At 31.5% G+C, this 25582-nt stretch overlaps 1 protein-coding gene across 5 annotated transcripts in view; it reads left to right on the top strand.

Annotated features, from left to right (window-relative positions):
- LOC128998557 (E3 ubiquitin-protein ligase LNX-like) overlaps window positions 1-25582 on the top strand; it is a 325727-nt gene that overhangs the window by 248719 nt on the left and 51426 nt on the right. Inside the window, exon 1 of one of the 5 annotated variants that reach the window (XM_054424749.1) lies at window positions 20312-20484. The exons of the other annotated variants lie outside the window; for them this stretch is intronic. The gene's annotated coding sequence lies outside the window, so the exon portion shown is untranslated. Of the gene's footprint in view, window positions 1-20311; window positions 20485-25582 lie in introns of those variants that run through there. 5 annotated transcript variants of the gene reach the window in all.

Raw genomic sequence — 25582 nt, forward strand, 5'->3', positions numbered from 1 at the left:
GTTACTCACACAGCCACCATTTTGTTTTTTCAGTAATTGATTTTTTTCTAAAGAATGGTTAAACATACGAAATGGAAACTTTGCACAAACATTTATGTCAACTAGACAAAGCTACCAAAAAATTATGACGATTTTTCAAATTCATAAAACAAAATGGTGGCCATTTAACATTTTTGTAAAATCAACGGGTTTCGAGTTATTTAAGAAACAAAATTTTAAATAGCTGCCATTTTGTTTTATGAATTTTAAAAATCGTCATAATTGTTTAGTAGCTTTGTCTAGTTGTCATAAATGTTTGTAAAAAGTTTCCATTTCGTAGGTTTAACAATTCTTTAGAAAAAATTAATAACTGAAAAAATGGTGGCTTTGTGAGTAACTAAGGACTTCCGGACAGTTTAAATATGATATTTAGGTATGTTTCTTACCCAGGAGCAATGCCCTAAAATATTGGTAGATAGTTCCGGGACACTATGGCTGTAAAGATGTGAAAGGCCGTTTTTCAAGCTCGGTAACGAATTTAACTGACATTTTTTTCGTAAACCGTTCCATCGAGGACAATATTGATAAATATTACTTGAGATAAATCGACGACGAGTACATTGTTGAAACTGATCCCAGTAAATTGTACCTGGATTGTGGACAATAAAGTAAATTTTACGATCCCCAAGTTACGTGGTGTCCGCGTCGTCGTTACTCCTCTCTAGCCACTAATATCTAACATTCATATTGTTCTGACTGCCCTGCAGAGGCTCAAATATAATAATACCCCCGTTGCAGCAAACCTGCACACTAAGCGAATTTCCATTTGCCTGATTGAATTTACACAATATCTCCTTAAAAATAACACATTTATTCCCTATTTACATGTGTTAAGTTTGGCAAGTACTTAGGTTTGCTGCAACAGGGAGGTTAAAAGTGTTTTTTGTAAAATGTTAATAGTTTAGTATGAAATAAATGCATTTGTTCAAATTTTATCAAAATATGTCCATAAACAAGCAAGCTACAATTACTAACAGTTTATTTATTCTCACTGAGAATAACATGGGAAATTTAAATTTACAATTATTTGTAATTTTCTCCGTAACTATTAGGCGCAGAACAACACAAAATGGTTGTTGTTTTTAGCTCCACAAAATGGCATGGAAAGAAATTTGCAAAGTTTTATAATTTTAGGGTTAAAAATATAAAAAAAACAATTTTTACCCCATAAAACATCCCCCCCCTAAAAGAAATTTGCAAAGTTTTATAATTTTAGGGTTAAAAATATAAAAAAAAACAATTTTTACCCCATAAAACATCCCCCCCCTAAAAGCCGTTTCCATAGTCCGATCATGCTGGTTCGCGAATAAACTCGTGCGAATAAATGTAGGTTTACACGATTGTACCTAATTTCATCAAAATCGGATCGAGCCATCGTGCTAACGGACACAGGTTTAAAGTACAGCAGCTACATACCACCTTTAATTGCATATTATCACTTACCTACCTTATTTTACCTCAGTCGCCACTGAAACCTGAAGAGGATATTGAACTCCCATTCTCTCCTATCCCTTGCGTCTTTATTGTTAGGTCCTCCAAATTGGTCGTCTTACTTAAGGTACTCCTTGGAATTAATTTTTTTAAGTTTCTGTATCTTCTCTCATCCACACAACGCCTGTCCATCCGAGCCTTTTGCTTCTGGAAAGCATCCATATATCTAGGTGTTTAAGAATTCCTCTTAGCTCTCTGTTCTTTTGTATCTCAACCGCCGATATCTTGAAATGGTCCGTATATTTTCTTTACGTTTCATTCTCAAACCCAGTATTAATATTTCAGGCCTTATCCAAACAAAGTTTAAGCAGTCAAACATGTAAACAAAAACCTTCCAAGATGTTAACATTGTTATTTTCCTACACTATCCTAAAAAAAATCGAGCAGCAAAATAATGTGCATATACTTTTCTCTTAAGACTCGTAGGCAGAGCCTAGATTCGTATACAGCAATGGTCTTACTTATGCCCGTGGTCTAATCTCTACTGATCTTACTTATTCCCTAATCAATGTATAATCAATGATCAAATCGTTGAGTAAATAAAATAGCCTCATAGTTCTATGGAATATTTTTATATTTAACCAGCTGTTAGTTAAAACAAATAATACTGCACAAAAGCAAACCAAAGATTTTAAAGATTGCTTTAAAAAATAATTTGAACAGCTCGTATTTTACTATGCATATTTAATTAATCTGTCATCCTCTTACCGAAGAATTGAGCTTATCAATGATTATAGCATTACTTATAGTATAAATAAGTCAACCCTACGTATGTCTTTTCATTTTTATCCAAACACTGAATTTGTGTCACAAAAGCTTAATGTATACCCCTGTTATATTTAGCAAATTATATTATACCAAAGGCTAGTTTAGAATGTTAGCGTTGGCTGATAGACTTTAAAAATATTTAAGCTTAATTTTTAACAAACGTAAAACCTAAACTAAAATTATGGCTTCGATATTCTCCCTTCTCAAAATTATCTTCCTTTCAACACAAAAATCATGAAAATCCGTCAAGTGGTTGATTCAAAACTGTGAATTAAAAACAACTGTCACGTTTTAATAATATATGATTAATACGATAAATAATCGGCAGAAGGAGTGCTTTTGTTTTTAATTTGTTTCTTTAGAGTTAATTAGCTCAACAAAGAACACCGGAGTTTCCTTTAATGTGATAGGTTAGTCGAGAATATTCACAATGGGAAGGATAACAGATAAAGTAGCTCTTTGAGAGCGTTTGGAAGATTAAATCAAATCGAATGACATTACGTTCGTTTTATCTTTTAAAGCATTGATCGTCCCTTTCTTGTTAGAGCTTAATGTTTTTGAGTTAAGTTGCTTTCTCGCTGTTATAACCCTTTTACATACTAATTACTAAATACCCTTGTCGCTTCACATAAGTACAATCATTGATAATGAGTTTTTTCCTGGGAATAAATCTTTTCAGCTATATTTTATACGCTATGCTATCGTTGTTTAATTTAACATAGAAATATTTAGATGGTAAGCAAACTAAAACATTTTTTTACACGAATTAAAAGACAAGTAAAATGTACACGACTTTTCAACTTTAAATACAATGTAGTTGGCTTCGTATGGACTAACAATCATTAGTCTTCAATTTAATGACAACTAATAAACTAAAACTAAAAATATTTAATACTTTGCAGGAATTGACAAACCATAATTGGTCACATTATTAACACATTAGCTGCTATAGAAAAGGGGAAATGTTTTTGATCAGATGTTAATAGTATTGGATGAAATAAATAAACTTGCAAAATTTGAACACAAAATATTCATAAACAAGCAAACTACAAAAGTTATTTCTCCATCGTTTATTTTTTAGCTTTACACGATGGCTGTATTAAAATTGTGGCACTTCCATATTTTAATTTTAAATAATTGGAAAAAAATTGAAACACTCAGTCAATCCGTTCCCAGTGCCTCACACATATGTTTCGTGAAGTAAATCCAGTAGGCCTATATCGTAAACCAGCAAGTTCGGTTTATTGCAAGGTGGTCTAAAGTTTAAACATTAAAAAAAAATTGTGTTTTTTTTTCAAAAGTTTACCATTAAAAACATAGAAACCCCCAATTTGTATAGGAAATAAATAAGCATCGCTTATGGAAATATTTTAGTAACAATCCAATAAGAAGAATTGAATTCGTCTAGTGTGCAGGTTGGCTGCTTCATTGGTAATTATTATGACCCATAGAAGCACTTGCTGAGGTTTTGTTGTTTAAGTTATTGAAACCCGGTATAGTTTACTGAATGCTAGTTTACTTGTATGTTTTCCTGGTTATTCCAATCTTGTTGGCCGCATTCTACGTGAGGGCCTCGTGCAGCTCTGTTCAGTGTGTTTAATGGGGCTTAGGTTGTATATTTAACAACCTAAACCTGTAACATTTACTGCCCACTCATGAAGGTTCTCATAACTAAAATAACAATTCTTGGAGAAAAAATATCCAATTGAGAGAAGTTTTACCAGGATTTAGGTTCGGTGGGACGATCTTGAAGACTGCTTTAGAGCCAATGAACCCTGCAAAGTCTTATTCGTTTCTGCAATTAGATTAAATCGTCTTTCTTTCCCATTTTGTCATTTTATTCAAAGATTATGAATACAAAGAAAAAATCCAGATTCAATTTTTCTTTTAGATAATAGTTCTTTTTGTTTCATCTCCAAGTAAATTTAGTTATTAAGTTTCCGATAAAAATTTGCTCTCGTCCTACTTTTAAAACATTGACATTGACATAAAAACAAATATTTAAAACTTGACTACAACCTTTATTTTAGTTTTCATTTATATTAAGACCGATGAAAGAAATATTTTTTTGTCACGAAAATATTTTGTATTTTTAAGGTGTAATTGATATATTTTCAAGAGCCAGTTCGATACCCTGTTACTAACAATTTTTTAATTCAAATCACCTTCCCGTTATCTTGTGATACAGACAAAGTGCTCTTGAGCGAGCTGATGTAGTGGTAGAGCGCGGGGCTTCGACCCTGAGGCCCTGGGTTTAAATCCCACCAATGGATCATCAAGGGATTCTATTCATGTATTAATGCCCCGACCCTGTGGAACTAGCCTGAAATATTAAAACGGTTTCAGCATTGCGTCTTAGGATATTAAGGTGGGACATACAAAATACTTCTCGTATAGCTGTGTTTGTAGGTGCATTGACACACATGTCCAAACTACACGTTATACACTGACAACCATCTGTTCTGATGAAGGATTATTTCCAATATTTGAGCTGTCACGCATGCATATGAAAAAATACTGCAGTGTTCCGAAGATCCTCTGTAGATTCGTTGTACAATCGATAGGACAAATGGTAACTTAGGTTTATACACGATTTGTGGAAAATGTACTGACATTTTATGCCAAGCACATTTTATAGTTGATACAGTAGATGAATTTAATATAGGAGGAGGATTACGTTGTTAAATTGTATGAAGTATTATATTTATATCTAAACTTTAGAGTATAACGATACGTTAAATAGTTTGAGTAAGATTTTTAAGTAAATAATTACCGGCTAGTCGTAACAAAAATAGTTAATTGTATTAGTTTAATTAGCATGTTACCTTTTTTGGGTTAAGTAAATGGTATTGGGCTGCTAATTTTTTCACCTTTTCCTTGCATTATTTCGAATAAAAATCACAAGTGTAAAATCACTAGCATGTATAATTTTCCAAAATACTGTCTTTACAACAAATTGTTTGTATACTTCAATTTTTAACACTAACCTCATGCGTATGCTTTATAAACAACATAAATGATATATTACACTTTAAACTTTGTGAATGGTTTAAACAGTTTTTTCGTCATTAGTTAGTTTCTTCAGTGGATATGACCTGCTTGCAAATAGATATTTATTGAATATAACTGATACAGCGTCTTGTTTATATTTGATTTGAGACACTCGATACGATATAATAACCACTAATCAGCTCATTTACTCAGTTCACTTATTTAGCGCATGAAGATAAATATTGACGGACCATAAGTATAGTTAAATAAATGGAAGGACGTATAGATTAATTTGGAAACACCAATATTTTTTAGTATATCCTGTTTTCAAACACTTGATTCCCCATTGGTTATTTTATTATTATTTTAAGAAGCGTACAGATTTTCGTATAACGCACTGGCTGCTTTGTCAAATATCCATACGTTAAAATCCGTTTCCCTAAGCTAAGACGTATTTTAACAATGGATGATCTACAGTATGCAGTACATAATGATAATTAGATTATACAAATCTTTTGACAATTAAGACGTTTCCACTATGGGGAACAACCATGTTTGCATACTCACTATACAAACATCCGACTGTGTGGGTGGAGTATGCTTTTGCTCACTTCGGGTGTTCTTGTAAGACATTCCTGTTTTAAAAAATCTTTTAAATAAGCTCTAAAAAATATAGAATTAATCCTTTGTTTCGCTTTATTTGTAAATTGACAGCTAATCTAATTGTATTGCAATATTAATTATTTAGGCTACAAAAAACCCGTTTTATAATTTGAATGTAGTGTATATAACCAGTATTTAACATACTCGTAACAAAATAAAACAAACTATAACGTTATCTTGACATCATAACTGCTTTATTTAAGTTCGATAGACCGTTTAGAAAAAAATGGGTTTTTATAATGTTTTTAGCGAATTTCATATACTGTATAGGGAATGAGCAATATCCGTAGGTCTCATGGTAATATCTGGACCCGGGATCGATATAATCTTTCGTATCTTCAGAAGCAAAAACGACATCTTTTCAAATTCATAAATCCACACAAACTAGTTAGGTACTAGATACAATTTTCCGAACTGTTTCCATTTCCAAACATCTTCAAGTGATTCAATTTTTTTCCAATCAGACAACAATTTAAAAGTCAAATAATTAACATAATAACGGAAATAACTCAACAGTTTTACCGGGTATTTAGTGTTAAGTAATTAAAAAACTAATAGTGACGAACTGAACCATTTTTTTTCTTTGGAAAATGTTTGTGATTGATTAACTTTTGTTGTTCAAAGTGTCTTTGGAATTGCAAAGGGCTGATAAAAATTGAATCTAGTTACTAGTTTGCATTACTATAACTAACTTTTAAATAAAATAATCCGAATAATATATTTGTAAAACTATTTGATGCAACATAAATATTTTCTTAGTATTTGAACGTGGTATTTGAAAGTATATAAATTCTTTAACATGTTAAGTATTTTCGCATCTACGGCGTTATAGGAATAATCAGTTGTTAATTAACAAAATATATCTCGTTCGACAAGTTTTTTATATATTTAAAATTTCACCCATTAAAATTTAGACTGTAATTCGATTCAGGTTCAACTAAACTAGTGTGATTGGGTATTTTAACATTCGGTGGATGTAAAAGAGTTTCACTCTTGAAATTGTTGCTAAAATCTGCTTTGAAACGGAGCTTTGAAAACTGCTCAGCCCTGGTATCGACAGTTCATCAAAACGAACTTATTAATCTTCATTGTTTGATAAAGGTTTATTTTTCATTGAAGTAAACGTATTTTCTTGCATACGCACACTATCCGAACAGTTCTTTGAACGTGTATTTCTCTTAATGTCCCTAGGTTATGATTGTTTTTCCGTTTACTTTGTACGTTATAGATACATTTTGTACTTTCTCTTTAAGCGTTATCAGTGATTATTTTACTCGTATGTTTGTAAATGAAGGAAATTACAAAAATACAGCAACAATCGGTAACAAAACACGAATTTTAGTTGCCCTTTATTCATTGATATTAACTATAGCAGTAGTTTTAGTTGTAGAATATATTATTTAGCATTTCTCTGTTTACTCAATATGTAAAAATACTCATGCAAGTTATAAATTTAAATTTAAAGATTAGTCAGTTATTTATTAATACTCATTAAACATTTCAATGTTCTGGATAACTCGACCACCTCTAGGTCCACAAATTATCGAATTTGTATTTTAAAATTGACCAAGTTGCATAATAAATCAACTAAAATATAAATATTATTTGCCACTGTAGGATTTAAGCTTTAATGCTATTTTCTTAAAGAACCAATTTATAAGAATTAAATTGTTAAATTTACATTACTTTGTCGTATAATTTGCAAAATTGGTGCTGTTGGTCTAATCAACTATCTTTAAATGACCTTTAAATAAGTAGGATCTCTTTCAAAAATTATACTTTCGCGATACCAACCTCAACGATATCATAACCCAAATAAATAACTGTATAAACATAATATTCAAAATTATGAAAAAGGGCTTATGATATGTTTGTTTAGGACTTTGGGAGAGAGAAGGTTTTGGAAAAGCCACTGAATGAAAGGAAGTGTTAAAGGGCGGATGGGAACGCCATTGATGTTCTAGGTTCAAAGAGAATACAGACAGGGAACCTGTTAGGGGTATTTAGCTTATATACCATGCTTGTGGGACCATAGTGCACCTGCTCTCTTGGACATAGGACCACTTTACCATATTAGTGTTCATTTTACCGGTCAATGTGCATTTTTAGACTTAATAAGTTTTAGGACCGACTTAATATACTCGTATTTTTTATGGCTACTAGTCACGTATTAATATAATGTCTATTGATTAGCGTTTGTTTTCATAAGGATGGTTGTGGTGTCTCCTGAATTATTTTTGACAACTTAAAAACTTAAGGTTACTTATTTCGAGGTTCATCTTTCGGCTGATACACAAGGTATTATCTTAAATACTTTATGATTTTTTGCTCGTGTAAAAACGTAAGTGTGTATTATTAATTTCCACGATAAATCTATAAAAAGAAAGTATGTACTTTCTTGAATTAGATCTCGCAGTTGTCTAATACATTAAAAACTCTTTTATATATATATTGCCGAGTCAATTTTAAAAACTATTCTATCAAAACATAGTTAATGGTACTTGGAATGTATGCCATTTTAAAGGTATTTGATCGTGATTTTTTGACAGAATTAAACTTACAAACAAGTCTATTCTCATTAAACAAAATTTAATTTAATATATGAATTGCAAAACGTTAAGCTTATTTATATCATTTTTGTGTAAATTAGTAAGTTTTAGATTACCCAATATATTGATTTACAAATATCCAAATACTATTCTACATTCCATTCGATATCATCGTTCTTAATTCTTTCAAAGAACAGCTGTAAAGTTATTTTGAGTACGAATACAACCAGAATTGCCTTTCTAACTCTTAGGTTTTTTTAATGTTTGAATAACAATCCGAAAAATTTAAGATATTAAATTTCTTCTCCATTCCAAGGCGTGGGAACATTGTTTATGCATAGCGTTAAATCATTCCCCTTGCTTGGTTTGTTTACCAAGCTGAAAATACGTTTTACTTCCAGGAGACATCTAAATACAATTTACATCGTTTGCTCTAAGCTCACAACAGTCGTATGTGCAGAAAACCAAGCAACATAATAGTTCTCTTACCCTAGAGGGTTGGCAGTATCCCAATCAGCAATTTAGACATTGTATGAAAGTATTTTAAAATTGGACAACGTATTTGCTGTTGTCTAGATTTGTAAAAGATATAAAAGGGACTTTAACATATTTCCTTAAAGTTGATTAGTTTGATTTTGACAATTCCATGCATAACCTAAGCCAACATATTGGTGTTTGATAAGGGAGAAAGCGGACCCGCCTGAATGTAAACGATTTTTTGAAGGTTAGGTTGGGTTAGTTTAGGTAAGGTTAGGTTAGGTTAGGTCAGGTTAGGTTAGGTAAGGTAAGGTTAGGTTAGGTTAGGTAAGGTTAGGTTAGGTTAGGTCAGGTTAGGTTAGGTTTGGTAAGGTTAGGTTAGGTTAGGTTAGTTTAGGTTAGTTTAGGTAAGGTTAGGTTAGGTAAGGTTAGGTTAGGTTAGGTTAGGTTAGGTTAAGTCAGGTTAGGTTAGGTTAGGTTAGGTTAGGTTAGCGCGTTCCTTCCTCCCTCATATCTGTCAATTTAGTTTTAAAGCCAATGTGTGACTTGAATATGATATGCTAACTTGATTTCAATAAGGCTTTGAGTCGTAAAATCAGACTAACATAACAAAAAGTGATCGACATGTAAAAGTGAAAGATTAACATTTAGCGAACAAAAGACCTTTATTTACTTTCTTTTCCAGTCATGTCAACTCTAGATCGGCGTTACATCCTGTATAGTTAAATGTTTATTATGATGTAACTGCAAAAACTTTATGTTTATCTGCTTGTTTGTTGTCAATTTTAATTTATAGTAGTCAAACCTCCCTCAACGTAAAGTTAAAATTTAAAGTTAAATTTTTGTAAAGTTGAAATTTAGAACTTGGTTATGTCTATACACCATAAATATGGTATACCATATTCTACTATATAACATTAACTACAATATAACATTATGGTATATCGTCAATGGTAATACTAGCTTATCGCTATCGTGAACTGTTAATCATTTTGCATCAATTTCCTTTCGATCTTACACTCTCGAACCCGGTGATTGCATCGCTTCACATTTCCTTTTGCCCAGAATTGCCAATAGTATGTTTTTATTAATAACGATTTCCTAATTATTTCCTTTAATAGCTATGGAAAATTTCTTATTTTTAATTCTTACTATGTGTTGTTACTTTATTTGAAAATATAGGATTTACTCCTCTTCTTATTCTCTAACGCTAAAAATAAAATAAAAATGCCTCGCTATAATCATGACATCCAATACAGATCAATCAATGAACCAAGTTTCCTTAACACCTTAACACTAAACCTGTGGTTTCACTGGTTGGCAAACATCTTTTTTTAGAATGTCTAGCCTTTTTAGATAAAATATTATAGGTTTTAGCCGTCGTAAGTATACAAAATTATTATTATTAATTTATTTATTGGGGTACAAATTTGGACTTTTTTCATTGTAGTATACTAATCGTAAACAATGGAGCTATAACTATTTGACGCAGTGAGCTTTCCATGTTTATTGAATTTACCTTACACGAAAGGAACTATGCCGTAGGTGGCCCGAGAACACCAAAACCCGGGACCGATATCCTTATAAAATTTGTGTCCCCAGAGGCCAAATTATTAATCGTTAGCATTTGTATATAGGTTTTATATATTATTACAACTGTACATAAAAATGTTAGCCAATGTAATACGAAAATAAGTCAACTGTAGTTTCCCTGTTTATGGAAACATTTCGACCAAATTTGGTAAACATTTTCACTTCATACAACACCATAAACATAATACTAAAATCACGTTTTTCCTTCTCTGTAGCAGCAATCCTTTGTACTCGTTAAACCTAATGCTATGATGAAATAAATCTGTCATGGTTAAGGAAATATTTCCGTAAAAGTCAAATGGAAATTCGCTTAGTCCGCAGGTTTGCTGCGGTGGGGGTATTATATTGCTTTTTAAAATAAAGTAGACTCAACCTCTCAGAAATGTAATTTGCTCCTGAGGAAACGAAAAGTCAAGTAAAGAAGTCAGATATATCCTAGGAGATGGTGGATGATGGATATTAAACTGACGTTAGTTCTTTCCCCAAGATTTGTCTCTCTGTACGTTTCTATCTTCAAGTTATATGTTTGCTTTGGTACCCTTTCGACGCCTGTGTTTTCTTTGTTGATTTGAGATTATAAGTTTTTTTTACATTTAATTTTTACAGTTTAACTTAGAATATTATCGAGCACCGTATTTAAACGTGGAAATTGGTATTTTGGAATCACATCAAAATCAAATCAAATCATTTATTGAGACAGAATTAACAATGTTTTGTAATTTTTTGTATATATTTTGTATTCAATAGTTTCACAGTGTGTAAAAAGTTAAAAAGAGAGAAATATCCTTCTTTTAAAATATGAGTATCTAGTAATCAAAACAAGCATTTTTCTCAACACATTTTGTACTGCTGTACCAAAGTATTGTGCATTTACTGATATCAATTCAGCGAACAAGTATGTAAATATCTGTACCAAACATCTACCTTCTCACTCGGATTTATCAGAAAAAGATAACAAAAAATAAACCAAAAAGTACTTATATTTGTTCAAAAAATATACTTCCAAGTATGCATACATTATAAATTTTTTTACGCTAGGCACGAGCCTGGGATTTTTTTCACATTACTTCAGGCTAGACCTAGGGGTTGCGGCATTATCACTTAGATAGAATCCATTGGTGACTTGGCGGGGATCGAACCCGGGACCTCAGGGACTGAAGTCCCGCGCTCTAACCACTACGCCAGCTCGCTCCCCCATACATTATACATTGAATTCTATAAAAATAGGTTATGACATTAAAAAATTATATATCTTTTTGGGCTTAAGGTACAATTAACAAACCATAAGCCTACTGGTAAGAGCACAGTTTTCTAAAGCAACTGAATTATGTGTTTAAAACTAAATCATACATTTAAAAAGTTCGTTTGCCCGATTTTAGGAAAGGCCAGGTACAATTAATGTCAGTTAACAGCCCAACGGCTTGTCAAATTTAAATTTTAAAATTCATTTTAAAATCACTGATAAAGTTGTGATTATTTTGAGTGCAAACGTAATCAATTTTATGGCTGACTTCAGCTTACGATAGGAATAACTACAATCATTAGCCTATTGGATTGAATTTCCATAACTAGTTGGATTTATTTTATACTAGCAGAGTTCCGTCCTTCGTACAGGGTTGGCGTATAAGTATAAAATGCATATTGCAGTTATACTCGTGCCTTTGCAATGGAAGAGGACATGGAAGGTTTGGGAAGATTTGGTTCTTTTAACTTACGGTATGATATAATATAACACATCTACCATAGCCATAATAGAACATTATACCACTACACCTAAACAATAAAAAAGTAAATTATCAAATATTCACACAATATACAAATTATTTATAAATTAAAAACATAAACTTAACTGTAAATAAGCCTACTTTGACAGTTATCATTGTGTATCACAGCTTTTTGTTGCTGCTTGGTTAAAATTAGCTGTTGTCATAAAATGCAAATTTAAATAATGGTACTGCTTTCTGTTAGTAAACCTTTTAACTTTTTAATGATATGAAAATCATAGAACCAACTTGTGTAGTTGAAACAGCTGACAAAATCTTTTAATTCATTTTAAACACGAATACCCATAAGGTTAACATGCTAAACTCCAGAGCCACTGGGGCGGATCCCGAAAGGATTTTTGAAATAAAAACATGACTACATGTTAATCGGGAATGTGAGCTATCATCATGCCAAATTTCAGCCCAATCTGACTAGTAGTTAATGCGTGATTGAACTTCAAACAAACAAACACACAAACTTTCACATTTATAATATTAGTATGATTATGATCGATGCTAATCGATAATTATCGATTTTAGTTTATATTCAGGATAATGATCAGCGGTTGCCTAACTTAAGTTTCCGGGTATTTGCATTTTAAACGTCCTCGTCGTCAAAGCTACAAAGTTTAAAACAACTTCGTCTCGACTTTGATATTTTTGCCATGCAAAACCAGAGTTGCCAACGTAAGAGCTCTCGGCGCTTTTATTTGCAAACCAGATTAATTCAGTACATGAATCAGAATAATACCAGCGTCAAACGGAGTTGTGTTGGGTTTTGATAACGGCATAATTATGTTGTACATTATAGCGATATTTTCTTGGGTTTAATGATATCGGTAAAAACTTACGTTTAGCAAGTTGATTAAATATACTAAATATATTAGGTGATTATAATTTCATATTAGCCATCCTCAACATATTTTGTTAGATAACACTAATACTTACTACGTAGGAATGATAAAGATTATTTACTGCACGTTTTAGATTATTTTCTGTAAATTGGTTTAATTATAAGAGCCATTGCGTAGTAAATATAAATGTATATAGTTACTCTTGGTTTTATTTGCTTTCATATTTCATAAGAAGACATTTTATTGTGTAAAAAATTCAATTGAAAATGGCTTGAAAGTTAAAAAATGTTTGTTTACGCAAGAAAAAAGAAGATAGCAAACAAGGGTACTTATGTTTATATGTACAAAATAAATTGTTAATCTATGTATTACATTTCCTTTTGACGACTTTTATTTGATTACCAACCCACATGTTATGTTTGATTTATTTTTGGAAAAGTGGCGAGAAATCTTTTGATTTTTGTAATCGAATTAAAAGCCAACTCACTAAAATTATGACTATAGTTTGATTGATATCCGAATAAGTAGCTGTTTTTAATTTGATTTTTCAAATTTCATATGATTCAACCATCGCAATTTAGTAATTGACTGGACTTGAATGATTTCTTAAACCAGCAGAATCGTGTCATGGGGATTTTGTATATTGAAGCATTGTTGTTCAACTAAAGGTTACGGAGAAAATTTCAAAAATTTAAAAATTTCCTTGTTATTCTTATCGGGAAAAAGTAAACTGTTGTTGATTGATTATTTACTTAGATTTAATTTGGTAAATGTATTTATTTTATTGTATACTATTATTTTTAAATACCCCGCCCCAGCAAACCTGCGGACTAAGAGAATTTCTTATTGGCCAATTAGATTTTTACTAAATATTTCCTTAAACATCCCCAATTAGATAACCATGGGAAAACCATTGTTTTTAGTTAATAACTAGAAAATTAAAAGGGATGCGGATAAAGTTTATATTTGAAAGACCCTTGGAATTCGAATACATTTTACATTTTATGCAATTTTACATAGACTACTATTTGAAATTTTTGAGTTTTGATTACGTAACCTTTTTTTAAAAAGAACTTTTTTTTAACGGTCGTTTTTGTGATATTATTGTAATATTGAATATCTAATTAAAGCTTAGCTGATGAGGAATGCAAAATTCGAATTAGAGTAAAGATATCTATAGTCAAGATAAAATATAGCATATTAAAATAGTATTAAAATTCGACTACTTAAATAGCCGCCATTTTTAAACAAACATAGTAAAATAGTAAAAATACTAAAACTTATAGTTTAACAACAAAATAGGAAAACTCTGTTCACCAAAACTTTGGTGTTAACAAAACATGCATCAGAAGTATGTATAATATGACATGTATATTTGTATTTGAAAATTGTGAGATTTGATCTAGTGAATCCCTTGATTTTCTACATCATAAATTTAAAAAATCATTTTAAATTAAAATATTTTAAGTTATTCCTTGAGGGAGTTTTGGTTGGGGAAATTTTCATTTATTCATTGACGGACCAATGATTTGTCTGAAATCAATAGTGGACACCTTACGTGATTCACCCTGTATACACACGTATACAACGAATGGTTTTCACCTAATGTGACATCAAAATGAAAAAGTAAAACGGTCCCGGGTTTACCATAAGACCTACGGTAATGGCTACTTCCCCATAGGTAAATTAGCTTAAAACACTTTTTCTTCCCTGTAGTAGCAAACGTAAGTAGATACACGTTAAATCTAATGTTATTTGAATATTAAATATATCTGACAAGGAAATATTAGTAAGAATCAAATCAGATTTGAAGGAAATTCGATTATTCTACAGGATTGCTATGGCGGCGCGGTGGGAGTATTTTATGATCAGTTATTAGTTAAAAACACAGTTTAAATTAAGTAGCTCTATTCAAATAATATAAAATAACAATTTCACTTTTAGAAGAAATAATTACACATCTTTGAAAATTATTCATTATTTGAATTGGAATGTTAGGTGTAAAATATGGCATCTAAATTCAGACTTTTATGAGTATAAATTTCCTTATTTCTAAACATGGCAAACTGTCTTTATAACTCTAAATTAAACTGGATACGTTTAATAATGCATTTTGCATCATTAAGCTTTGTAAACACTAATCAAAATACAAACGTTTGTCAAATATTCTTTGTCTCAGATTATTTAAAGTGTTCGTAAAGATTAAAGGATGAAAGTAATTCTTTGAACGCTCTAATGCAATGAATTAAAATGAACTCGGTGTATCTGTGTTCGAATTTGCTTGAAAATATTTATACTGATCGCACTTCACCACCACTTTGTGCCAAAGCTTATTTACAGTCTTCTTCAAACGAACGCTTGAAAAGTAATATTTTTATCGAACTGTTATTAACAATTGGAACACTCTTTTTGGAATTATTTAAGAATGTAGTAAAAATAGCCTCTTGGTGGACGGTTCTTGGTTAAAATATAAACATAGTTTTATTATTCAGTTATCATTGATTCGATACTATTTTATTTAATCTTTTTAATTAGCCAATTACCAATTAGTTATTACAATCAAATGTATCGTACAGATGCTAATTTTATTGTAATAACTAATTGGTAATTGGCTAATAAAAAATAAAATAAATAGTCTCGAATCAATGATAATCGAATTAACAAAACTACGTTTATATTTTAACCAAGAACGTAAGCATTTGCGAATAAATTAAAATCATAAAGGTTATGGCAAGTAAAATAGGTACCGGTACAAATATTTGGCCGTTAGTATTTATCCAAATTGTATTTTACTAATATTTAAGATACATACATACCTTTACGTCCACAGTTCAAGAGAGTATGGTCAAATTTACTACATGTTTCGCCTATACATAGGCATTGTCAAGTGATTCTTCAAGAACGTTTTATCCATTATAGACTCAAGAACATTCAAATAAGCACACATATAAGACGACATTGTACGGTAAACGCCGTACAGAGCATCAGTTAATAGAAGGCCTACTAATTGTTTAATGGGTTACCGTACAATGTCGTATTGTATGTGTGCTTATTTAAATGTTCTTGACGAGTCTATAATGGGTGAAACGTTCTTGAAGGATCACTTAACAATGCCTATGTATAGGCGAAACATGTAGGTTTCTGAGTTTGACCAATCTCTATTGAACTGTGGACTTAAAGATGTGTACTTTAAATAATAGTCTAGTTAATCAGTTCATGGGCTACACAATGAGTTTTAATTGTATTTTACATTTGAAGTCATGTCTATATTTTAAACTCAAACAACGTATTCTTACCGAGTACATAATTTGTTTTGTTTAAAATTTCTATTTTATTGATAGTACTATTAAAAGTAATAAATCATTCTTCCTTGCATTTATAACTTTTAGGTCGAAAATTTATAAATAATACCGAATTATGATTTATTCTTATAGCAATGAAGTTGGCAAATAGTAATCAGTAGTGTAAAAAGCAAGCATAATAAGTAAATGCAATACAAAAATAATATAGTTTTTTTTTTGTTTGATATATATTGAACACACCAGAGCTATTTTAATTCCAAGACAAGTGATGAACTATTGTTAAATGAATAAGATGATAACTTTGTTATGGACTATGATTAGCTTAGTTCAGTACCATTTATTAAATTCTCAGTAATCAAGCAAAGTTAGGTGTAGATTGGCACTATAAAAAAATACATGATAAACTGTAAACCCTCTCGAGCACTACAATATCTATTATAAATATGTAGAATATAGCTTTTTAGTGGTACATAGAAATGATTCTGGCAATTTTTTATCATTTAAAAAATAAAATTAATTATTTTTCAGATTTTAATTTAAAAACTTGTTTGCTAAATTAAAATATCGAAACCAAGTGTTTGGTTTTCGTTTTATATATAGTATTGTCAAACTAGTACCAGGATTCCTAAAGTAACATATCTCGTCTGACCTACTTTTCCAGTCTGCTCTTGCATTAGTTTACTTAGAGTCAACATGTACTTTTTGTCCATTCACTTATCAGTATATCACTAAAGCCTTTTGACTGATTTTGAGTGAACTAAATAGCATAACATGTAATTATTTGTAAAATGGTGTGTTTTCTCATCTTTTACTTCTCCCCGCCCTTTAAATGTCAGAGAGTGCCAGTTAACCATCAAAGTAACAAAGTGTTGTGTTTGGAAGTCCTCCTAATACTAGTGTGATTAATACCATTGACTATATAACCACAACGTTGTGGTTATATAGTCAATGTTAATACATTCCGCTTCAAGTTAGTCCTCCCTACCCTCTCCTGGAGAAGAGTCATACCTCAAAGCCCGTTCCTTGTGATGTTCTTACCTATTACGCTTCAGTCTACCGCCAGACATCTTCACTATATACATACATATATATGAACTGAAATAACAAATAACCATGATTTTACTGTATAGTTAAATATGTGTCATTTCCCTAGATTTCAATATATGTATTGTATATTAAAGTGTAAATTTCTCTTTCGTTTCTCAATTAAATGTTTTCACCCTCTACTTTGAACCCGTCCCCAAAACCAACTGTATAAACAAAGTAGAGGTTATTTTTGTAAACAAATGAATTTATTTTGTCTTTTTTTTCAAATGGAGAGCAGACAAAGCAGTTGAATGGTTTTCCTGGAGAAGTAAAGGCAATAATTTGGAAGCTCTAAGCTGCAGTCGTCCCGTAGGGGCAATAAGCTCCCTGTAAACAGTCGCCGTCAGTTTTGCAATTAGTCCCCGATTGCCCCCCCCCCCTGTAACTCATCCCCCACTCTAGCTGCAATATATGCCTATCCGCCCGTAGTCTCTGGAATGTGAGCACCACATGAAACCGTTACCATATTTGATGTTCCTTAATATGCTTGACACTTAATTTACAAGAATTTAGCCTCGGAACACTTTTAAATTAATTAGCAATTTGTGAAAGACTACCTTGCATATAACTTCACCATCTATTGACCGCCAATTGATTTGCGTTAGGAGTCTTATCACACAGCGTCTATTTTAGAATATATTGGTTAGACATTTAAATATTGCTTGTATGATGTTGTGGAATAAAACGAAACATCCTTTACAAAAGTCCAATATCAAGTAAATAAATAAATGTTTTCTGGATGAATTTATATTAATAATCTTCTTCCTATGATAGTTAGATACTTTAAAAAGCCTTAAAGTTTTAATTATAATTTTAAAACTATTTATTACACAACATCTCACGAAACGTATAAAAATATTTATGTATTTTAAACCCAGTTTTAATTATTTGTATACTTGATGAATTTAAATATTCAATTCGCTATGACGATTGATATTAATTTATATTACTTCAACAGTTTTTTCTAATTAAATACACAAATAAGTTGTAGAAAAGCAAAAACCAAGAGTGTAATTTCAGCTGTGAAAGGCTGAAGCGTAATTACTCTTATTCTTTTCCTCCCAGGTTTTTCGCTCAAAAAGATTTTAATTACTCTTTCCCTCTAATTAACTTTAATTTGCACTTTATTATTCTTTGCATTTACGTTCTATATGAAATCGGATGTGCAAATCATGATTACTAAATTCATTCTTCGCACAATTAGATTCTTTGACAGGCAGTTCGAGAGGCATCTCGAACAAACACGAGTAGTTCTTTTCATTATTGTATCTTTATTTTTGTAAATAGCTTTTTTAAAGCATCCTTAGGTCCCCTATGCCTAAATCAATTGATTTAAATAAAAATATAATGCTTTTCCATGCGTGTGTAAATATGGACCTAATAGAAGTTTAAAATCTGGTTATAATTTTCGTGGTTCATATTTATTTGTTTATTACTCCTAGTTATATTTTTGTATTAAAAATAACTTGTCTTGGTATTAGTATTATGTTTGATAAACAATTGATCAGAACCATCTTCTAATCCGTATTTCGATGAATGCCAAAATCTATATATTCTGGTGTTTAAACTGCTTACTAAAGTCTTAAAATGATCACTTTTTTATTTAGTTTGTCCACGAAAACTTACCGTGTTTTTAACCATCTGGTTTATCTTAATTAACTAATTATGATTAATCAATTAAAAGATATGTGTTGTTGCCAACTTAGGTTTACTGACAGAAATGAAAAATGAAATAGTAAAAAATGATTCTTAAGATTTAGTCTTAAATCTTACTATTTCCTATGGCTTTTTCAACTTATCTATGTTATGTGGGCCTATTATGAAACTGAAATAATTCAGATTAACTGTATGAATTACTTGCCTAGGACAAAGGGGTTGTTATTTCTGTCTCGTTTGTGAGATATGAGGCAGTAAATTCACAATGTTTCTGTATCTGGACGTTTTATATAAATTTACTTACAAACTGTGATTTATTGTTAGCCTATCAGTTAATGTTTGCAGAAATAAATTAAAGGATTAAAACAATCTTAAGGTTTGGTCTTGAAACCTTTCTTTTTCATATAGCTTACCTGTCAATTCTAACAAAGAATGAAAAGCAAAATAGTGTACCTCCGGTATAAATAATTTGATTTCAAAGAGTGATTTTCTTATTTTAAAATTACATTGAATTTAACTACAGGATCGAAGTCAATAGGATAACAAAACCTAGCTCAGTAGTACAGTATTTTCTGGTTAAGTGTAAACTGTATTCAGGATTATGTTTTTCCTAAACAAGTGGGTCCTTTGTAGCCTTTCCTTCATGTGGATCATTGATATGTTTATGGTGGTACTTTATTGTGTTAGGTCCTCAAGGTCCCGTGTTCAAATCCCGCCATTCACCGATGGATTTTGCTATGAAATAATTCAGTAACCCTCCAGGCCTAATCTGAAGTAATTTATAATACAATATTGGACATGAAACAAGCGTCCCTAGGATGTAAAGGGAGGACATAAAAACATAAATGCCAAGGAGTGTTTGACAAAGTATGATTAATTCAATATTTATCATGTGACGCAATTCTTGTAGCAATAAGATTCGTTTTTAGTGTGGCAGCCTGGTGAAGGAGACTGTGTCGCTTGTACCCCAGCTCTCCGTCGTGTGTCTCAGTCTAGTTGGAGATCACCCCCAACACTTCCACCCCCACAACCCATACACGGCGCCTCACACCCGCCACCCCCGACACTCTGACGCCACGGACACAACGTTCTACGCTCCCCTCGAGAGTCAGTATCCCTCGGGCTCTCGCGTCGCTCGGTTCGTATCTAGCTTTGACTCCCGACTTTCGAAAACCATCGGATCACTAACTTATTTTCCGACATATAACCTGTTTCTACGGACCAGTTAAACATACGGATTGTATAGGTGAAGGTAATTAAATTTAGGTTTCATTTCGAAATAATTTATAATGAAATGCATTTATTGAATTTAAATGGTAAATACTTTTAAATTTAATATATGAGTTGATTAAGTCAAATACGATTACCGATGTCAGATAACATTTAATCTTTTATTGTTTAATTATATTGACTATTTACGCAATTTTTATATAGTTTTGTGATAATATATTTTTAACGTCTAAATACAATAGTTTATATTCTATACACAACCCATAGGTCTGCATTAGCATAATTCTGATTAGCTTACAGTTAATATCCTGTAGGCACAACCCGGTAACCGTGTAAACTAGACTTGTCATCAAAGCACACTTATTTAGGGATTTCGAAAGTAAATTTCCTAAATCCAACCATAAAATCTATGTGTACGTGTTAACATCCTAGTTATGCTATCAATTGTAACTAAGGTTATACATTGTTGTTTGCGTAACAGTAACAACTTATGTACATGTGTATGCACATACGTACATATGTAAATTTTTCTAACTATTTTCTCGGCCTATGTTTAGTACAGAATTCCAAAAAGAACCATCGAAAACCTCACAGCATCGTTAGATATACTATTTACTAGTTGCGCGAAGTTCAATTCGTATCCCCGATTCACGATTGTAAGTGCTTGAGAGAAATTGCACCCACATATTAAACCTGTGCGTGGGCAATTCTCCGAGAGAATATCATATGAGCTTCGGATGCAATCACATTCGTTGGGTTTGATCGGATGTACTCACTGGGGGCCGGGTCGCCGGTCGAATCAACATTTTATTGGGCCTCTAGGACTTTGTCCTCAGAGCTTAAGCGATGTTGGAAGTTGTGCAATGACCATTGGAGGCCCTCGGAATGTAGTTTAACTGGCAAAAGTTTAAACATTGTTCTTGTAAATAATATATATTTACGTACATAATGTTTTGAACATTATTTTAGGTATAAATTATTCAGTCAAACGTTATAGAGCCATTAAAATAAATTGTGATGTTAGTCTTGATTGAAATTTAATGTAATGGAACACCTTGAAACCAGCCATTTAAATTTTTATGACGTGTGTGTTTTCGTTCCAGACAATTTTGTCCAGGTTACTTTCGTTAAAAATCTTTCATTCGTAAATCCTCTTAATTTAATTCTGTAGATAATAATAACATATTCTATTGATAACTTAATAAATATGTTAAAGTTAAAGGTAAATGGTAAATTAAAGGTAAATATGTTAAAGGCAAGGTAAATGTTTTATGTTTTATTATTAAAATAAAACCTTTTAGACCTTTTAGCGAATTTCCTTATAGGGAAGTTGCTATTACCGTATGTGGCACGGGATCGACTAACTTTTTCATTTTGATGTCCTCAGAGGCAAAAAATACATTAGCTCAAATATGTTGATCAATCTTGGCAAATTAATTTATTTTATACTAAGCTATCTTTATTTAAAAAAAAAACACACTTTATTAGTTTCCTTGTAGCATTAAACCTAGGTACTTGTTAAACCTAATGTTAGTTAAATAGATTAAATTGAAAATCAATGCAGAGAAATTCGCTTAGTCGGCAGGTTTGCTCTGGCGGGGGTATTTTAATTAAAATAATGCAATTATCCATTAAAATGTTTATAATCTTCACATAAAGCCTTGATATGTAATTTTTTATTAAATAGTAATGAACAGGTATATTTAAAGTGCTTAAATACGTTTATTTATTATAATTTTATCCCTCAACTAGTCAAAGAAACCATGGGATTTTTAATACTTATTAATAGTAAAACCGGTGTAATTAATTATTAGAACACTTTTTTAAAATTATAATTTACAATATAAATAAATACCGATCGAGACCAAAAAATAAAAAAATAAAAATTACTAATCCACAAACAACTTAACTTGTTGAACATTTTGGGTAACCTCAAAAATGATACCGGACCCATTATGGGAAAGAAACCCGTGATATATTTCTACATAGAAGGGAATTTTACATAGCTAAATTGAATTTGTTTTTGACTGCGTATGCTTAACCAGTTCAGTGAGTTGTTTTACAGATGTGGTAAGCCCGAAATATAACTATATATAAAAATAACTATATAAAAATAAAATACTAAAAGATAAAGCCCTAGAGAAGTTAGGGGATTTAACAATTTAAAAGGAAATCGATCCAAACCCTTCCAAGTTATTTAGACAGTCGAAAGCCAACAGTGGATTCACGTCCCAATTCTGTGTTGTTTTGACAATTGAAACGTGGTTAATTGAATCACTATTTTCACGTTTCTTACTGAGCTATTTTTACCATACTGCAATGTCGACGGTTAAAACCTTGTGAATAAATTTGCTCAAGTTTTTTTTACCATTGTGAGAATTTTGAATATCTTAAAATAATTTTTGATTATTGGATTTCAAGAACAAATAAATATATTGATATTGTAGAATCAAGTTTTATTTAAGTATTCCTATTCCTATTAAACCTATTCAAATGCAATTTGTTCTTTACAACGTTAGTGCAATTATTAGTTGAGAGATTAATTATAAAAATCTATCCTTTCATAATGTGTCTGCGAGAACATTTTAGAAACCATATTTCAACTTCTCGAATTTAGGTAGTGATCGGTTAGACAGTGGAGGGAGTATAATATGCATTAGACTTCCTAATTTAACGATAACTGGAAACCCGGCTATCCGGAGTGCCTCGGTCCCGAGGAGTCCAAGAGGGAGTCTGTTGTAGCATAACATAAAAAATATACAGGGTGAATAAAAAGTCATGACCACCCCTGTAATATTTTTCTAAGTAAATATACAGTGATTTTGGTGGTCGTGCAACCTTAGCAGGAAGTTTCATTTTATGATTTTGAAAATGTTGAGCGTCCCCTAAAAGGGGGGATTTTGAGGACAACTCATAATTTTTTAAGTATAAACCCCTTCAAGTGACTCCTCAATTTGAAGTGTTTACAAAAACTTAAAAAATTGTGGAAACCAGAGTTTGCTATCTCTTCTCTATCCAAAATGGTAAGAAACTTACCACCACACGACGTGGGTAAACCCGTCAAAAGTTTAATGATGTTACTGGCACATTAATTTTCTTGTGTAGTAAAAAGTTATTTTCCTCCCCTCCAATTTGTTTCTAAGTAAATATTACAGAGGTATCCTTTGGGTGGTCATGCAGCCTTGGCAGGAAAATTCATTTAATGATTTTGAAAATGTTGAGTGTCCCAAAAAAGGGGAGATTTTGGGGGCAACTCAAACATTTTAAAAATAAACCTCCTTCAAGTGAACCTCATTTGGAAGTTTTTTAAAAAATTGAAAAAAAATGTGGAAACCAGAGTTTGCTATCTCTTCTCTTTCCAAAATGGTAGCCCAAGAACACAAGAAAATTAATGTAACAGTAACGTAATTAAACATTTGACGGACTACCATTTTGGATAAAGAAGAGATAGCAAACTCTGGTTTCCACAATGTGTTTAAGTTTTTGTTAACACTTCAAAATGAGGTGTCACTTGAAGGGGGGTTACATTACAAATTTTTCAGTTGCCCCCAAAATTTCCCTTGTTTTGGTGACACATTAAAATATTTAAAAAATCATAAAATGAAAGTTCCTGCTAAGGTTGTACGACCAAAAGGACCAAAATAATATCTCTGTATATTTACCCAGAAAAATATTAAAGGGGGGGTCTTGACTTTTTATTCATCCTGTATAAACAAACACCCTTAAAAACATTTTGAAAACTGTAATCGTTATGGAAATAGTCCTAAGATAGGCCTAACTCATATGCAAATGTTTCCTACGGTATTAGGCTGACAAATATTCACTAATAAAATAAAGAATTAAATACAGTATGCAGGGTAAAGGCGTATTTTTATGAAAAATCTTGAAATAGCGATAGGTATAAGAAGGGTATGATATATTTTCTTACACAAACATTAAATATTTAATATTGTATGATAAAGGCGGTGTTGTGCATGATTTACGGCTAGGTTACAATGTAGGGGCTGAGCCCTAGATAACGTGTTTAGCAAGATAAAACTGCTGACCCTACCCGTATCATTTATACGCTAACCACCGTTTACTGGCTCTCTACACCTCATCGTATGCTTTACTAAGGCTATTCAAACATCAAGTTGCCTTAAACTTAAAACGCGAGATCTATTCATTGACAAAATTAAAATAAGGACATAATTTCAGGATGACTGCATTGGTAATATTTCATCATGACAAGGTGCTGATAGGGAAACTCTCAGGATTATGATAAATATACGGCTACACAGCCCCAACAATGCCTGGAAAATTGCTAAGAGTAAGCATTGATGAAATGGTTATACGCAAATCACACAATAAGTACACGCAAAAAATTAGGTACACAAGTACTATAACAGTTCTAGATGGGTAATAAGGGCTTGAAATAAAACTATGAAGTGTGATCTCCACGTTTTGTATGTCTTCACTATAGTGGTGAAACATACAGAGTATATTTCGATCTGTCTTCGTAATTTGTTTGTCTATAATTATTTATTTGTATTATACTATCTAAATTGCTACTTCATTCCCTAAATTACAGAATCAAAATATCGTTTTTTGTACATGATATAAGGGAAATTCTTATACAATATAAACATAAAAATACACAAAACATAAATATAAAGATTTTTACCCAAGGGTAAATTTTAATCAACGAAGTATGTAAAATATTAGTTTTTATCCAGCTAAAACTTAGCTACGTCCCCGAAATTAAAACGATCTATTCCTCCATTTTGTGCATTTTACATAATATAAAAGTATTGTGCATGTACCGTGTACATGTGTAAGTGATATTTATATCAAGACACTATCATTGACCAAAGCCAGAATTTTTGTTAAAGCTGATAAGACATCTCCGAGCTGAAGTTCCCCAAATGGTGATTTGACACTTTAATATTTGTATAATGCCATTAATGGAATTTTTGGCTATTTCTCAATAGCCTATATGCCAATAATGAAATTTCGGAAACAGTTTATAGCTAGTAGACACCTGACCATTGGTCTCAAATCTTTCCCACTAGAAAGGTCGTTTGAGTACAGAAAGTTTCCCAACGATCCAGTCCGGTAAAACCAATGCCCGGTTAAAGTCG

The sequence above is a fragment of the Macrosteles quadrilineatus genome, unplaced genomic scaffold (genome assembly GCF_028750875.1).
Source record: "Macrosteles quadrilineatus isolate MER2022 unplaced genomic scaffold, UCM_ALF_1.0 Scaffold_7__1_contigs__length_78375512, whole genome shotgun sequence".
Classification (NCBI taxonomy): Eukaryota; Metazoa; Arthropoda; class Insecta; order Hemiptera; family Cicadellidae; genus Macrosteles; species Macrosteles quadrilineatus.